Genomic DNA, 18,526 nt, shown 5'->3' on the forward strand with positions numbered 1-18,526 from the left:
GGGGGCACATTTGCTGAATGAATGGTGTTGAGTCTTACACTGTTGGATGTTGTGTCCACTCAGTCCCCCTGACAACACTTAAAGCAGCAGGAGGGTAGAGCCAAGTTTTACTCTATGACGGGGAAGGGCCGTGTTGGACAGGGCAAGAGTGTGGATTCGGCAGACATTCAGGAGTTCTTGGTTTGAATTCCAGATCTGCCCCTCTGGGTCTTCAAATCTTAGGCATGTTATTCCTCCTCTCTGAACCTCAGTTTCCTCATCTGTAAAATGGGGGTGATGACAACAACTATCTGACCACATAATCAGGAGGATTAAGTGAGATAATATACGAACAATTTCTATCATTGGCCTAACACAAAGTAGGAACTCAGTACATATTAATTTTCCTCCACGGAGGTATTTTCCACAGTGTCTGGCATATGACAAACATTTAGTAAATACTAGGTCATCTTCAGGCCTTCCTGGACCAAGGGGCCCTGGTCAAGCTACCAGCTGACTGCAACTGCATGAATGGACCCAGGGGATACCAGCAGAGCCCAGCCAAATTGTAGCATGTAGAATCAGGAGCTAGTAAATGAGTGCTGCTTTAATTCATACGTTTTGAGGTAGTTGTTACACAACAAAAGCTTACTGAGACAAACAGTGAAGTGGAACAATGAAGTGGAAGAGGTCTTTAGGAGCAACTGGAACGAGAACTCTCTCTCTCTCACTCTCGCTCTCGCTCTCCCTTTCGTCTTTGCTTTTTTGGAGCAATACTTTCTTTCTCTTTCACAACACAATGCTTTTCTTTGCAGTGTAGAAAACATGGCTGAGTTTTATACCTTGCACCTTTAGCTAACAGGAAAAAAATGGACTCCTTTCTCTGCATTCCAGGTCTAAACACCCCTGGGAAAGACTTGCTGGCCCAACTTGAGTCAGGCACCCCCACCTCCACCCCTCACATCAGACCCTCCCCCAATCAACCGGTGATGGGGTAGGGAGGGCAGGATCACAGAACACATCCCAGGTGACACACACTGAGCACAGTGCTATGCCAAACACTGTTCTAAGGCTTAATGTGTATTAACTGACGTCATCTTTATAATACAAGAATCCTATCAGAGCTGTTATTATCTCTGCTTTGAGGTGAGGAAACTGAAAACTGAGGCACGGAGAGCTGAAGTAACTTGTCCGAGGTCACATAGCCAGAAAAGAGTGGCCGGGATTCATACCAAGACTGGCTCCGGAGCTCACACCCTTACCAACCACACTACTGTGCTTCTCATAGTGAGCTCCTGGGGTCGGGCTGGGGGATCTAAAGGATTGAGGGGTGGGCAAGGGGGAGGCCCTCCAAGGAAGGAACTGGAATGCTGAGCCCAGAGAAAGGAAGGTCCTTTCCCTAGAGGCCTTTAAATCACAGTGCCTTCAGATCTTAGCAGTGAGAGTGGAAGGTTCTGGATGATCTCTGAAAATGAAGCTAGGACTAGATTCATTCAATCTAGGACTAGATCTCTGAAAACGAATCTAGGACTAGAGTAGTGGGGAGATAATTGAAAGTGGGTTTCAATTCAATGAAAGGAATTTCTTGAGAGTCAGAGGTGTGTGAAAACAGTATAGGGGGCTCTGGAAAGGTGAGTGCTTCATTGCCAGGAGGTGGAGAAGTCCCTTGCTGGGGCCAGAGGTGCGTCTGAGAGGATTCCTGCCGTCTCCATCGCTGAGGGTACAGCCCGTGCAGGAGAAGCGGAAGGAGCTCAGTGCGTAGGAGGCTGGACTGGGGCAGTGGGCCCAGATCTTTGGATCAGTAAACCGTCCCCTTCCAAACGTTAGGAACTGATAAGGGGGTCCAATTTTCTATTTTACCAAATCAGGGCATACAAAGCAGCCTAAGCAGCCATTCAAACCCACCTAAAGCAATTATCAGACACTTCACCACTTCATAAAAGGAAGGCCATTTTAATACCAAAAAATCCAAATAGACAATAAATATCCCAGAATAAACTATTGTTTTCTCTCAAGGTAAATCAGTTGACAAAGGTACACCAACATGACAAAAAAGATATAGTATAAAAACCAATTTGAAGACAGAAAAATTAGGGCATAACACTTCATCTTACATGATTATATGGGACTATGACTATTTTCTTGATTTGAGTTTGTCCCTTTGAGGACCTCGAATTGCTGGAACCACAGACTTATTCTGGGATTAAAGAAATTCCACTTACTTTTGAAAATCCAGTTTCAAGGGGGGACTATGAAGGGAAATGGAAGCAATACCCTTCCAGCGATTTCATTTTGCAGATGAACTGAGGGAAATTAAGAACAAACAGCTTCGGGGTTCTCTAGCTGCTTTGCCCTTCACCTTCACCTCAGCCCTCCCAGCCCAGCTATCTGGTGTATGGGGAAGGGAAGCACAGAAAGGGGCTGCCTGAGGGTCAGGGTCCTCCTCGCTTTCTGCTGCCCACCCCAGTCTATGCTGCTGAGGACCTGCCACCTACCAGAGGAGACCATTTCAAACTGTCACAGAGAGATGTGGGTGGTCTTTATGAACCACTAGACCAGACACCCTGCAAAACCCCTCTCTAATCAAATTGCATTCCAATGACTAGTGCTCAGGGTCCTGAAGAAGCGTCCTGTGGCAGTCCTGGTTTGGCTGGTTTTAGTCACAAAAAAGAAGTACATGCATGAGGAAGGAGTCTGTTCTTATTAATAATAGTAACAGTAGCTGACGTTTGGGGAGCCTTTCCTCTGTCAAGCAATGTGCATGCATCAGATTATCGAATTCTTACAATAACCCTGCAAGGTGTGTACTCTGATTTTTCCCATTTTAAAGATGAGAAGACTGAGGCCCAGGGAGGTTAATGCTCAGTCACACAGCAAGCAGCTGGCTAAAGTGGGGTTTAAATTTATGCCTGGAGAAGTGCTAAGGTTTCGCTATTAACCACTGTGCCCTGTTCTTTATTTACCTCTCAAAATGTGAAGAGGAAGATTGGTGGGGGTGGGGCATGGAGAAATAGGTCCCATATCTGCCCATATCTCATTAAAGATCTGCTGTTTCCCAGTAGATGGAGGCTGCTGTGTGATCATCTCCAGTTACCTTGTGGGTGTGACCTGCTTCCTTGGCTGGTGTGTAAATTCCCTCAGGGGAGAGTCATGTGCCCCCTTGAATGCCCAGCCTGGTGCTGACCTGGCTGGGGACTAGGGGGTGTGGCTGCCCCCTGAGCCTGGTTCAGATGTAGGGGGCAGGGTTGGGCCAGGCAGGAAGAGGCAGCCAGAGGTTTCCTCTGGGTGGGCCAGCCTGGCTCTTGCTGGGCTGGAAGCCAGCCTGGAAAGGAATTTCCCAGTCACGTCTTAACTGTGTCTTCCTTGTGGAGAGAGCACAGCATTGGAGGAGGGGTTCTGCTCTTCACTCCCCCAGAAACCAGCTGCTTAAGATGGAAGAGGGGACTTGCGGTGCCTTCATTTTGGGGGAGGAGGCAGCAATTTCTCATAAGGCATCAGGATCTGGTTCTCCCCTCCTGGAAAGAGAATAATATTCCAACAACCGCCAAGCTGATTGGTGCCCAGTGAATGTCTTGACTTAGCTGGCTGATCACCACCAGCGCTTTAGCCAGTGCTGTAATAGAAACAGAATGTGAGTCACATAGGAAATTGTAGGTATTCTGGTAGCCATGTTTTTGTTTTTGTTTTTTGTTTTTTTTTAAGTAAAAAAAAAGAAATTTTAATAAATTTTATTTAACTGCAAATATCCAAAATTATATCATTGTAGTACATAATCAATATAAAAATTAAAGACATTTCACATTTTTTGTACTGAATCTTTGAAATCGGTGTGTATTTTATACTTACAGCTCGATTTGGAGTAGCCATGTATCAAGTGCTCAGCAGCCACCTGTGGCTGGTGGCTCCCACATCGGACAGAGCAGCTTCACACCATGGAGTCTGGATACAAAGACCCAAAAGTCTCAGAATTTCTGCATCCTAAGATTGCAAGGACTTGAGAAGGACTTCAAGGTCATCTGGTTAAGCCCCTCGCACACAAGGACATGACTTTCTTCAAGGAGATCCACTGTTGGGAGCATTTCCTCAATCCATTGAGATTTTGTTTCCTGGCAATTATTGTCAGTTTGGCTTAAATAAACTCTTATAAGCTTTCTTTTAGGCTAGATGTTTTTCGTTGACAATATCATCTAGTGGAATTAAATATAAAATATTAGTTTAAACTATTACATATAAAAATTTAAGACATCTGTAAAATAAAGTTCCAACCCAGTTGAGAGGCTCTTAAAAGGATCAACATGGTGGCCTCAATAAAATATCTCTCAAGATTAATTTAAAAAAAAAAGGAGATGTACTGTTCGTAGCAAAGCTGATGTCCACACCTACTGTGTTTCCCCCAAAATAAGGCCTAGCTGGACCATCAGCTCTAATGTGTCTTTTGGAGCAAAAATTAGTGTCAGACCCAGTATTATATTATATTATATTATTATGTTATGTTATGTTATGTTATGTTATGTTATATTATATAAGACTCAGTCTTATAGTAAAATAAGACTGGGACTTACATTAATTTTTGCTCCAAAAGACGCATTAGAGCTGATTGTCCAGGCTAGATCTTATTTTCTGGGAAACACGGTAGGTATCTCTGTCCCAGGGGCCCCCTGCAAGGGGAGATGGGTTGCTAACAGCAAACGTCAAGGTGTAAAACAGGGGCAAGAGGTAAGGCAGGAAGACACTGGAAGGAGGTAGAATGTACCCTACTCCAGTACACATCCTCTCCTCTGTCACCTCCCTTTCCGGAGGGAACATCACAGCCTGGGCACAGGGTGGGCAGGAGTCCCTAAACCTGAACATAGATTCAGGCCCACCCCTTCCCTTCTGATTCTCCTCTCTTCTTTCCATATATATTGCTGCCTACAATGAGCTAGACTCTGTGCTCGGTTGCAGGTAAAGACAGGAGCAAGGAGCAGTTAACTCTGCCTTGGGCAACCAGGGAAGGCTTCCCTGTTGGACAGAGCCAGAGTAGCAGTACAGCTCAGTGGGGGTGGGGTGATGGAGGGGGGCTGGGTGATGAAGGGAAAGGGCGTCTAGGCAGAGGGAGGGTGATAGTTGGAGAGAGGGGAGCTGTGAGTGAGCTGGCATCCTATTTTCCCAGGGGTGACAGCTGCTGCTACTCTTTCTCCTCCCCCAACCCTGGGGTCTCAGGAATTACCATGGCTTCCCATGAAAGAAGGGAAATTCTTTTTTTTTTTTTAGATATGTGTGGCCCCCCTGAGGTCCTAAGAAGACCAGCACATGGTGGATACCGAGGGAATGGAAGCGAAAGAGGGAAGCGGAGGATGAGGCTGGGTCAGCTGCACAGGGGAACATGGGGACCAATAAAGGGCAGGAAGGGAACTGGTGAGTCCTGAGCCCTGCTTATCCCATATCTTTAGCATCTCATTCACTACCTCAGTAGTAGGAGGTGGTATTGCCCTCATGCTACAGGTGAGGAAAATGAGGCTCAGACAGGTCCAGTAACCTGTGAAGTTTAAGGCCATTCTGTCTGATTCCAAAGGCTGAGCTTTCTGAGTTCTTCCTGGCATATTGTCACCTGGCTACTGCCAAGAACCCAGAAGTGACCAAGTTCTTGGCAGGCACCTCCACCTTTGGGGAGGCCTGCTTTATTGGGAGTTCCTGGTGAAGAGCGGGGTTCCTGGAAAGGGCTCCTATAATGGCAGGCACTACACCACCAAGCTTGGAGATCACCCAGTTACCACCGTACTCCACCCCCATCTCCCCCGGGGAAAGATTGGATGCAGCTCTGAGTGCAAGGTGGCTTGCTCAAGGTCATAGAGCAAGGGAGTGGGCAGAGGTAGTATTGACCACACCTGCCCCTGGGCACTGACTCATGGCAGCTGCTGTGGGAAAGCCACTGCCAGTCTTTCAGCCTTGGCTTTCCCAGCCAGGCAATGGGTAGGCTTGCTTTGACATATATATGTCTGGGCCTGGAGCCAGGGGACTGGGAAAAAGCTGAGCATAGCGCATCACCAGGACGCTTTGCCCTCGCCCTGTTCCAGTGCCAACAGTTCACATGGGGCATCCCTCCCCATGGGCAGGAGGCTTTCCAGTTCTCAGAGGGACAGGCCAAGCTGGGATGTGACTCAAACCCCCAGCACCCAGCACAGGCAAGGTGACCAACTGCCCTGGTTTGCCCAGAATTACCTCAGTTTTAGCACCACTCACCCTGCATCCTGGGACTTCCTCAGTCCTGGACAAACACGGACAGCTGGTCACACTAGCCCTGGCACCACATTCATACTTGGTGCTCAGGAAATGTTCTAAGTGAAGGAATGCAACCAATGAAGAAAGAACAAATGAGCAATAGTGCTGGGAGGGTCGCAGGATGGGGACTGCTGTCCCCATTTCATAGACGAAGAACTGAGGCCCAGAGAGTTTAAATCTTCAGATTGCTTTGTACCTATCGCATGCCTTTTCTGCAGCACCAAATCTTCCCTAAACTGTCCCCTGAGAAAGGAAGAGAACGAATCGATGGCGCGTGGCAACCTCCCCGCAGGCTGGGCCACTCGGCTTCCCCTGGCAAATGGGACTGCGGGCCTGCCGCTGCTCCCACCAGGTGTGGGATTTGGAATTCATGGGCGCGGGGCGCTTGGAGAAGATAGATGAATGGCGCCGCGAGCGCGCCGATCGCCGCCTGGTAATTAGCCGGGCGAGCGGCGGGGCGGGCTTATCCACGATCACGGCCTCCCGGGCGGACTCCCGACGCCGCCGCCGCCGCCGCCGCCCCGGGCGGAGGGCACGGCGGTTCCCACGCTGGGCCCCGGCCGGGGGCGTTCTCGGGACGGCGTGGCAGCGCTCGCCACCGCCGCGGAGGCCGGGCTGTAATTAGGGTAATTGCGCGGCTCCCCGCCTGCGGCAGCTCAGGACACCGGCTGCGCCGCGCTGGGCCAGGAGTGGCCCTGGCTGAGGCCCGGCCTGGGGGCGCCCCAGCCGCTGGCCCCCACTCCTCCGGAGGAGTGACTTAGCACTCCTGGCCGCCCCAGCCCAGAAGGGGCTCCTGGAGTCGGCTTTATGGGGAAATGAAGGAAGGAGAGCGAACTGGCCTTGACGAAGTATCACTACTCTATACAGGTGGTTGGCTACTGTTCCCGCTCAACGCAGAGTAGTGTCCGGTGCAGAGGAGAGCACCTGGACCACAGAAGTTGCAGACAATATATAATAGAACAGCGTCCTAATCCCCGCAGCAGTTGAACAGGTGGGCGCTGAGAGGCCCAGAGGGGTTGAGGTGTGTGCCCAAGAATACACAGGCAGTACACCCAGGCTTCAGAGAGGGGACAAAGGCACACCTCGGGCACAGCAAACGTTGCTTTTGCTTCCTTGAGGTCTTCGATTTTACAGCACCTCGAGTCGCAACCCTAAAGCCCACCCCTGACCCCTTAGTTTCTTGGCAGCCCTAATCATAACCCCAGGTCCTTACCACTGATACAACTCACTCAAAATCCTTCTGGAAAAGGCAGGTGAAAAAGAAATAATCTGATTTTAAGCTCTAATCCTAAACCCAACACAAACCTTAAGCCTACTGCACACAAACTCCCAGATTAATCTTGACCTTGACCCTCTGCCCATGTTTCCAACCTTATACCCCAAGGATCCCCAGCTGCTCCTCCCATCAGCCCCCTCAGGTACCTTCCTTTTGGGATGTCTGCTTAAGGTCTCCAGCAGCTGTTTGAAGCCTCCGGACCTTTGCACATGCTGCAGTCTCAGGCTGTGATATCATTTTCCTAGGAACATCCTCTGGTAAACTTCTTTCACTTTCAAGGTCCAAGGCAAGCCCTTTGGGTTCCATTCCCTTGGCCAGGCTCTCCACAGACTCTGAGCTCTTAGAAGGTAGGGTCCAAATCTGCTGCAAGTAGAAAATGGAAGTATAAACAATTAATTGAGTGTGAATGAGTGAGTGAGTCAGAGTATGAGGGAATAAGTGAATGAGTGAGGGAATGAATGAATGAATTATTGAATAAACAAGTGAAAACCTAGTCTGAGCCTAAATCCTTAATCCTCTCTGTAGCCCTGGATTCCTTCCCAAGTAGCGAGCAACTGAAAGACTAAGGGAGTCCCAGATGTCCTGAGATTGTTAATTCTGTGTGTATGGTCACATGTGTGCATATACATTTGAGCCCAGGACTTTGAATCAGGCAAGTGACTGATTGACCTAGAGACCACTCCAGGCCCCCACTGTTTACCAGCCCAGTGACCTGGGTGAGTGACTTCACCTCTCTGAGCTCTGTTTGCTGATCTAAAATATAGTAACAATAATAAAAGCCATCATGGAGAATAGCCCCTCCCCCCAGCCCCTTGCCTGAGACAGGCTCAGTGTTTGGTGCTGTAGGAAGAGGGGTAGAAGGAACAATCTTTCTTGAGGGCAAGGAACACCAGTGAAGGTAGGAGGCAGGGCCACAAGAAAGGGGGACAGACTCCTGGGTGGGGACGGAGGCCTCATGGAGGATGTGAGAATGAGTCGGAGTTTGCTGCTGGACAAGTCATGGCAGAGGCAGCTGCATGTTCAAAGATACCAAGCTGTGAACAAAGGGTTCCCTATTATTGCTGGAAAACAAAGTGGGAGGTGGGAAGTGGTGGCAGAAATTGGGCTGGTGAATCAGGAAAGGACTTAAGGGGCCTTTGGCTGTTGTACTTTATCTTATAGGCAATAGGGAGCCATTGCAGGTTTGAGCTGGGCTTTAGGAAGACCACTCTTACCAGCAGTGTGGAGGATGGCATGGAGGTGGCCCTGGCAGGAAGCAGGGAGGCCAGTTGGGGGGCTAGTGGGGGAGTGGAAGTGACATAAAATGATGTTGGTGATTAGCTAACCTTTATTGAGTGCCTACTATGTGCCAGGCGTGGTTCTAAATGCTAGCGTGCTTTAATTGAATCCCCACAACATCCATCAAAGTAGGTGTTCTCTTGATCTTCTAGAAATACCATCTATACACTAACATCTCCCACGTTTCTATCGCAGTCCACACCTCTCCTCTGCTGGACCTATATGTCCAATAGCCCATTGGCTTCTCCATTGGATGTCTAATAGAAATCTTAACCTTCTCATGTTTGAAAATGATCTGCCCAAACCTTCCCCATCTCAGTAAATGACAATTTCATCCTTGCACTTGCTCAGGCTAAAAGCTTAGCCATCATACCTGTCTACCTTCTCCCCCATCACCTACCCCCACACCCCACACCCTTTCTCTCACTCCCCACATCCCAGCTATCTGTGGATCTTATGGATTCTGACTTCAGCAGTATCCTCAATCTGACCACTTCTCACCTCCCCGACTGCGGCCAGCTGGGCCAGACCCCACTGTTTCTTGCCGGGATTACTGCAGTGGCCCCATTTCTGACTGCTCTCCTTGCCTCTGCCCTTGCTGTGGACCCCTATTCTTCACATACAGCAGCCAGTGTGACCTTAACATATAAAGTCAGATTGGGTCCCTCCTCTGCTCAGACCTGCCCCCATCTCCCTAGAGTCAAAGTTGGGATCCTGAGAACAGCAGACAGATGCCTCCGTGATCTAGTCCCTCTCTCTGCAGCTCCTTATCAGACTTCCACCCTCCTTCACTCTACTCCAGCCGCAGGGACTTCTTTCCCAGTCCTCCAACACTCCAAGTACCCATTAGGCGCAGAATTCTTGCACTTGCGGTTCCCTCCACCTGGAATGCCATCTCCCCAGATGTTCATGCAGTTTGCTCCTTCAAATTTCTGCTCAAATGTCACCTTATTAGTGGGAACTTCCTTAGCCACCCTATTTAAAACAACAACCCTCCTTCCTCCCCTACTCAGGTCGTCTCTACCATCACTGCACTACAATGGCAGCTCCATGAGGACAGGGACTTTTGTTTGTTTTACTGCCATGTCCCCGGTGCCTAGAATATTGTCGGTGCCCAATAAATTGCTTTCAAAATTGAATGTGAAATCCTCATTTTACAGATGAGGAAACTGAGGCAAAAGAGATTAAGTAACTTGCCCAAGATGGCACACTAGTAAGTGGTTGGGCTGGGATGATGAGACCCGGATATGGGCAGTGACAGCAGTCAGGGTGGCGAAGAGGGATGGGTGAAAGAGGGCCGTCCAGGTAGGCCCCCCTGACTGGGTTCAGAGGCGATGGGCTGACTGTGGCACCAGGGGGTGAACTTGACATTGTGGAAATTCACAGGGTTGACATGAAGATTAAATCAGTCTGGAATTGAAAACACATTGGATGTGTTGTGGAAAAAGATTTTTGAAAAGCTATCCCACGAATTTTTCATTCCCAGCCATTTTCCTGTCCTTCTTCCCCCTTGACACCCAGGCATCTATTGCTTCTGAGGGAGGCAGATTCAGTCACTGACTTTGATTCAGTCAAAGCTAATCCCCGGCTTTGACTTTCTAAATGGGTAGTGGAGCAGACATAACAGTTTCAGCATCCAGGATTTTGTTTTAAAGACCTACACACTTGGGAAGGGCAAAGAGTTTTTCTGAGACCCCAAACTTCCTTTTACATGTCAACCTGGAGTCTGGCTAAGTTGGACTTCTCACTGGGAGCCCTGTTCGGAAGGGAAGCTGTGAGGTAGGTAGGTGATCTTGAAATTTGAGTGTGTATCAGAATCGCCTACAGAGCTTGTTCCAACCTGGATGGCTGGCTGGCCCCAACCCCAGAGTTTCTGAGTCAGTAGCTCTGGGTTAGGCCTGAGAATTTGCATGTCTAACAAATCCCCAGGTGATGTTGACTGCACTTTGAATAGCCCTGATGTGGAGCCCACACCCCTCCAGGATGGAGGCATGGGGAAGGGAAGGCAAGAGAGGGTTTCCAGGACTCCAGGAGATGGGGGTGTAGAAATGCTTAGGAAAACTGTGGGCCAGAGGGAACCGGGGTTGGAGGAGAGGGTGTGGAAGCGGTGGCCAGGAGCAGTTCCCCCATTCTGAGATTCTCCAAGCCCTCCCCTCCACCCCTGTCTTCAGATGTTCCCCAAGAGAAGGAAAGGAGGGAGTGAAAAATCCTAAAAGAGTAAGCATTTTACCCCAAGGACTTGAGTGGACCTGGAGTGGCACAATTTAGAATTTCTTGCCGAAACTGCATTGGTTAATCCCTCTGTTCCCCTGAGAGCATGGGGAAGTGGCCATACAGTTGTCACATGTGGTTCAGAACACAGGCTGTGGAGTCATTGACTTGCTATGCAACCCTGGGCAGTAGACACCCTCTCCAGGCTTTTGTCTCCTCTAATGTAAACTGAAGATGAAAATATTCAGCTCACGGGATTGAGAGGCTTAAGAGAGATTGCACGCAGAAGAATGCAGAGCCAATGCCGGCATAGCACAAACATCCAATAACTGTATTTACTGTTATTATGGATTTAGAAATCTTTCCCTCCAATTTTTTCTTCTCTTTTCCTCCTTCCTCAAACACTTACTGGCACCCACTATGCCCTTGACATAGATTTTGCCCTACAAAGGGAATCAGACAGGTCAATAGGCAACTAGAGACAATGGGCTGGTGCTGTTTTGGGGTAGGCCCAGGGGGCCGGGGAATCAGAAGGCTTTCTGGGGGATGGCATGGAGTGCTTATTTAGCTGGCTTTGTAGAAGGTGGTAACATATCAAATGAAGGTTTTAAAAAATATAATAGCACTTGAGAAGGAAAGAGTAAAAATTATACAACCTCTCCCTTAGTCAAGGTTCAGAAATATAATTCCAACAGAAATATAATTGCATCAGTTTATAACAGGAGGCAGGAAAGCATGATGGACTTTGGAATTAGATAGACTGAGTTGGAATCCAGACTCTGAGGTTTAACAAACTGTATGACCTTGGGCTCGTTCCTTAACCTCTCTGTGCCTCAGTTTTCCTTATCTGTAAAATGAGACTAAAGATGTCTACTTGATATATGGGTTTGCTGTAAGAATTAAAGGAGGCAGACCACGTGAAGCGCTGGCATGTGTTTATTTGCTCATTAATTCTGAGTCCAGAGCTGGAAAGTGGATCAGGGCTGTTTCCTCTCCACCCTGCCCCCAAAGCAGGGCTGTCACTTTGCGTTCTGAATCACAATGAACTGAGGATCACCTGTCTTTCCCACTACCCTGGGTGCTCATTGAGGACGGGGTCCAATTCAGGCTTTGTGTAGTGCATCCACTTTAGAAACCAGTTTGACATCATTAGTAAAGTTGAAGACCACCTGCCTCATCACTCAGTAATTCCCTTGATATTTACTTTAGTGAAACTCTCGCACTGGGAGGAGTGTACAGAATAATCATAGCAGCCTGTTTGTAATAGCAAAAAACGGGAACATCCCAAATATCCGTCACCAGCAGACTGTAATTGATTGTGGCGTATTTTACAGTGGAGTGGTACCCAGCAGTGAAAAACAAATGACTTATAGCTCATGACATCCAGGAACCCCAGGACAATAATGCTGAACAAATAAAGCAAGTCACAGCAGAATACATTTAGTATGATTCCTGTATACACTTCACAAATGTGCAAAACGAAATGGTGTATTTTTAGGGATATAAACACATAGGGGAAAATAATTTTTTAAAATAAGGGAATGATAGACACATAATTCAGGATAGTGGCTTTCTTATCCTAAAAGAGGGAAAGCCCTAGAGCAGGAAGGATGCACAGGTGGCAAAAAGGAAGCTGGGCTGGGGGAGGGGTACAGGAGTCACCTCATCTTTACAATATACACATGTATTATAAAAATATTTTCTTCATACTTACCCAACAGGGTGAAATCATGACTAAGAAGCTTTAGAGGGAGGGGCAAGGAGGATGCACGTGGCTCAGAGCAGAGAAGTACCCATCTGGGGCTGTAGGACTTCGCGTTTAGCGGACCTGCGTTTTGAGGAGTCCAGGATATTTCCCTCAAGATGACCCTTCCCTTTGCTGTAATTCCATTATCCATTATCATCAAGGAATTCTTAGCGGTTCCTTCCCAACTCCTTCCATCCAGGAAAGGGAGGGCTCCAGGTTGGAGAGAGAAGGAAAGGGACGTTCACCCTGATGAAGTGGCTTCTCAGTTTTATTATACATCCGGGTTCTGGGGCTTTTACTGCTTCCTGGGCACCACAGCACCGTTGGAAAGAGCTAAGGAGACAAGGCTTGGAGAGCCCCAGGTGGAGCGCTCGGTGCCTCGTAGGTGGGTGTTCAATCAATGTCAGTTCAGAAAAAGGAACTGTGCCTCAACGCGATTCCCTGCTCCGCTGCAGCCTGTATTGAAAGTGACGCTGTGTTGACCCCAGAGGCAAGGTCAGACGAAGCCTTGCAGCTTCTGCCCGGTCTCTTGGAACAATGTCCTGCTGGATATGGAACCCAAATTCAGTTCACCAGATTTAATTCAGAAAAGCTTTTCAAAAGCTCAGTAACTTGGCAAATCTAAGAAGGGAGACATATGACATATATAATACCAGGGAAAATTCCTCCAACGGATGGGGGACCTTCTGTTGGAAGATTTACAATGGTGCCCAGCCCTCGTGTTCCAGGGACAGCCACTACTACAGCTCACCTCTGGGAACTGAAGCCTGGATCCCAGGTTCCAGATTCTGGAGGGAGTGTAGTGCAGAATCAGCAAACAGGTAGAAGTGCTCAGGACTTAAATTTGGGAAACCCCGACTCTCCCTGGCTATGGGAACCAGCCATGTCTCCTTCCCTCCTGAGCCTCAGATCCCCCAGAGGTAAAATGGGGGAGCAATGCCTGCTCCTCACAGCGCAGCAGTGAGGGATGAAATGTCCATAAAGTGCTAAGGACAGTGCCAGCTCAGGCAGAGGCTCATCAAAGAGTGCCCCCTCCTCTTTTCCCAGGTTGGAGAGATGGAACTGGAGGTTTCTTAATCACAGCCAATGAAGAAGCTCACAAATTGGCCCTTGCACCTCTGTCTCTCCTCCTCTCCCCTCATCTATCCTTTTCTCATAACCTCCTCACTTCAGCTCCTCTCTCTCCTGCCCTCATTCCACTACCTTGTCCTCTTCAGTGATGTTTCTAGAAGTCTAGGGCATGCCATGTTCTCTCCTCCAATGTGAAAAGCAAGTTGCTGCACTGTAACCCCCAGCACTAAAAAAGAAGCATGGCTTTGGTGGGCCTATGGAATTTGGAGGCATGGTGTTCTATATTTGGGTGTGTTATTCCTACTTATTTACGAAGTTATCCACAAGCCTTTCACTTGGAGTGGGGCCCAGAGAAAGAGAAGGTTCCAGGTGGTGCAGGCTGCAGTGCAGGCTGCTCAGTCAGCTGGGCCTTTTGAACTAGTTGGCGCAATCGTGCTCAATGTGATGTGTGTATGGGCATGTTGTATGGAACCTGTGGCAGGCCTGGGTAGCTGACTCACAGGGAAGGCCCATGGTTGTTGTGTTGTTGTTGCTTTAAAGAGCTTTATTGAGGTATTATATCCACATGTAATAAACTGCATGCATTTAAAGTGTAGAATTTTATGTTATGATACACACACACACACACACACACACACACACACAGGGTGCCAAAAAATGTATACATATTTTAAGAAAGGAAAAAACTGTTAAAATTATGCTGATGGTAACCACTTTGAGCAACTCTTGTAATTGCAGAAGTCAAATGTGACCTGTAGTCATCTTTTGTTATCGGTATATATTATTACAATTTTAAAACAGTTTTTTCCTTTCTTAAAATGTGTATACATTTTTTGAATATATATATATATATATATATATATATATATATATATATAGCTATGAAACTATACCATAATCAAGATAATGAACATTCATCACCTCCAAAAGATTCCTCATGCTATTTTGTAATCCCTCCCTCCACCCCTTTTTCCCTGTCCCCAGGCAGCCACCAATCTGCTGTACACTTTTTGAGACTTTTATGCAAGTAGAATCATGCAATAAGTACTCTTTTTGTCTGGCTTCTTTCGATAGCATAAATATATTGAGATTTGTCCTACTGGTTTCATTTTTCAATAGTTCATTCTTTTTTATTGCTGAGTAGTCTGCTTTGTGAGGATATACCACAGTTTGTTTATCCATTTGTCTGTTGATGGACAGTTGGGTATGCAGCTTTTGGTTATTACAAATAAAGCTGCTGTGAACATTCACATACAAGTCATTCCATGCACATATGTTTTCATTTCTCGTGAGTATATCCCTAGGATTGGAATGACCAGGTCATATGGTAGGTGCATATTAAGTTTTTAAGAAACTGCCAAACTGTTTTCCAAAGTGGTTGTACCAGTTTATATCCCCACCGGCAGCGTATGAGAATTCCAGTTTCTCCACATTCACACCAACATTTGGTATGGTTAATCTTTCTAGCTTTAGCCACTCTGATAGGCATGTAGTGGCATCACATTGTGGCTTTAATTTGCATTTCCCTAGTGACTAATGATATCGAGTATCTTTTTATGTGCTTATTTGTGATCTGTATATCTTCTCTGGTGAAGTGTCTGCTCAACTATTTTTCCCATTTTTTAATTGAGTTACTTGTTTTCCAATTATTGAGTTTTGAGTTCTTTATATATTTTGGATACAAGTCCTTCATCAAATGTATCATTTGCATATAAGTTTCACAGATTTTGTTTTTACATTTAGGTCTATAAATCCATTTGGAGTTACTTTTTATTTATGATGCAATGAGTAGATTAAAGGGTTTGGGTGTGTGTGTTAACATATGGGTGAGCAAATTGTCCCAGCACCATTTGTTAAAAAGACTGTCTTGTCTCCATTGTCATGCTTTCCAGTTTGTAAAATAGGAAGTGAGGCTCTGAGAGGTTAAATAACTTGCCCAAGGTCAAACAGGTAGTAAGTGATGGACAAGTGGGGATCAAGACCCAGGTCTGTCTGACTCCAAAGCTGGCCTATTCCCCCCTATGCTCTTGGGAGAGGAGTTTTGAGCATGAGTAGGTCTGGGGGAAGTCCTCTAAGGCTGGAAGTGATGACCCCTATGTTAGGGACTTTTAAAGTTATAAAGCGCCCATCAAATGTAAGTGGGGCTGGGGGGGTAGGGAGGGCAGTCATTGCTATCATTGTTATCCTGGCTTCCCAGGTCTAATTTGAGAGACTGAAGAACTAGCTTTACTGTATCCGTGATTGATTTGGTTACATGAAAGAGAAGCCCACACCATCTAGTTTAAGCAAAAAGTGTAATTCAATGGAAGATGTTACAAGCTATCTCACAGATCTCAAGGGCAGGCAAGTCACACAAGGGCTTCACTCCGAGGACTGTCAAGATATCAGGATGGAAGTCTCTAGGCTTGCCCAGCTTCCCCCTGTGCTTCTCTCAGAGCACTGGTTTCCTTCCTCTCTCTCTCTCAAATGGGTGTCCCAAGCAGGTCTCCTCAGGGAGTCTACATTACATTACCCGACCTGTATCTATACCTAATTAGGGTCAGACTTTCCTCGTCCTGATTTCAAAGCTCAGGAATCTGATTGTCCCAGCCTGGCCTCTGCAGTGGTTCCCTCTGAGGCAGGTACCCAACTCTGGCCCATTAGCTGGACAAGAAGGGGGCTGGGCTGCATAGAACAAATATGGGCCCAGGACCTCTCTGGATTGGAGTCAAACAAGGACTTGTGAGCAGAGCAGGTGCCCAAGAAGGAACCCCCTTCCCACTTGCTTGTTCTGGGGACCAGCAGGAGGCCGATGAGGTCATCCTTCTGCCCCATCACTTCTCAGTGCCAAACTTCTTCAGGGGTAAAATTCCTCCATCTGGGATCCCAGTGCCTCTGGAAACTCTGGAAGATTCTGGGAGAGCCCAGTGAAGAGTGTGTAGCTCATGTTTTGGGGGCTGTTTAGGATTCCTGGGACTTGACTACTTGTTTTTCTTAGTCCCTGAGGGGTGGTTTACAGACCAATCCCAAGGAATTTCTGGTCTTGCCTCCTGAGTCACTGGCAGACTCAGAAACATGACAGATAAACATGTTGTTTCACCAGCTACCTCTCTCTCACTGATTTCATCTGGTCTCTAGGTTTTCCTCCCCTGGGTGTGTATGACTCTTTGAATCATAGACTCCTAGAATGTCAGAACTGGAAGATCATTGCGTCCAAAGGCCTTCCACCTCTCAGATGCAGAACCTGAGATGCACAGAGGAGAGATGAATGGACGCAAAGATACCCAATGGTGGGATGGGAAAGAGTTTTAAGTGGTACGTGGTTATACATGCTGTCATTGTCATAGACATTTTTAGCTAAAGTATAGTACTGCTTAGTCTGAGACTAAATTCACTGAAGTAAAATAGTCAAATAAGGAAAAACATGAAGTAAATCAGCTTCCAGGTTGTACTGGATAAGGCAAAAGATGAAAGTAGTACGGGAACTAGTGAAGTTTAGGAAACACTACATTGATGGAGAGGGAGGGAGTGAACGGATGAATGAAGAAATGAACAAATAATGGGCAACAGTGGAATCTTTGGGTTTGATTTTTTTGTAGACTCAGAATTACGTCCCAGTCCTTGCTTTCCAAGTCAGACAATCATCATGGCCCACAAAACACAGCCCCAGCCCCCACAGGTAACTACGCCTTCCACTAGGTGGATCAAAAACTGTTTACCATACTGTTCTCATTTTCCAGGTCAGCAAACACTACCCTCAGAGGCAACTGAATCTACCTTTTAATGTGAGTGCTGTGGGATTTGGTTTCCCAGTTTCCTTTGGGACCTTGTTCCTAATCTTACAGAGGGGGAGGGTCTTGCAGGACCAGACAGGGTCTTTGGCTTCCTGTGGGAACTGTCAAATGCAGCCCTCCTTCCTGGAAAAACCCTGGGCCCAAGCCAGGACTGAGTAATAGAGGAGAAACCACCCTGGATGGTAGCTGAACAGCCCTAAGTGACCCTGGGCAAGTCCCTTCCCTCCTGCACTGGATTTCTGATGCTTCCTCTGATAAATAAAAGAATTTAGTTCCACATCACTAGTATGTTCGTCCGAGAAACATTTACTAAGCTCCTACTACATTCCTGGCATTTGCTTGGCATGTGGGCAGATAAATAGAGGAATTGGACTCTGTGCCTGGAATAGCCCACACTCAGGTAGGGTGTGGGACATGGTACATTATAATGTGTTATTGCAGATACATCTGATCAGTGCTAGGTGAGGTGGACAGTTCCTGCTAAACACAGGATCCCCAAAGTGTCAATCCAGGGATAGGAACACGTGAATAACTTGCAAGGTCACAGGGCTGCCCCCAGAAAGCTGTTGGCCCTTGGAGGTAAGGGCAGCCCTGGACCCAGCTCCAGATCCATCCCACATGGGGTTTGGAATTAAGCAGATTTAGGTTTAGGTCCCTGAGCAGACACTAACTAGAGAAGGTAGCTTCATTCTCTGGGCCTTGTTTTTCTTCTTTATCAAAGGGGAATGGTGCCCCTAAACTCCTCGGGACTTATGAGGTTTCCATAAGATAATATAACGTCAAGAGCTTGATACAAGTCCTGGCATATAGCGTGCTCTGACCTTCCAGGCAGAAGGTGAAAGAGCTGGACATCTGACACCCCTCTGGGAATATACCCACCTCTTGCCTCACTTGCTGAGGGCCTCCTGCCCCAAGAGGTCTTGCCCTAGG

At 47.3% G+C, this 18,526-nt stretch overlaps 1 long non-coding RNA gene across 1 annotated transcript; it reads right to left on the reverse strand.

Annotated features, from left to right (window-relative positions):
- Window positions 1-1,916: 1,916 nt before the first annotated feature.
- On the reverse strand, window positions 1,917-13,288 carry LOC141572081 (uncharacterized). Its single transcript, XR_012497191.2, has 3 exons — window positions 12,720-13,288; window positions 7,663-7,879; window positions 1,917-3,494 (listed from the first exon to the last, which is right to left on the reverse strand). It is a non-coding gene; the product is annotated as an uncharacterized LOC141572081 (long non-coding RNA).
- Window positions 13,289-18,526: the final 5,238 nt, after the last annotated feature.

The sequence above is a fragment of the Rhinolophus sinicus genome, chromosome 14, assembly GCF_057876585.1.
Source record: "Rhinolophus sinicus isolate RSI-liver-muscle chromosome 14, RSI-T2T, whole genome shotgun sequence".
NCBI lineage: Eukaryota > Metazoa > Chordata > Mammalia > Chiroptera > Rhinolophidae > Rhinolophus > Rhinolophus sinicus.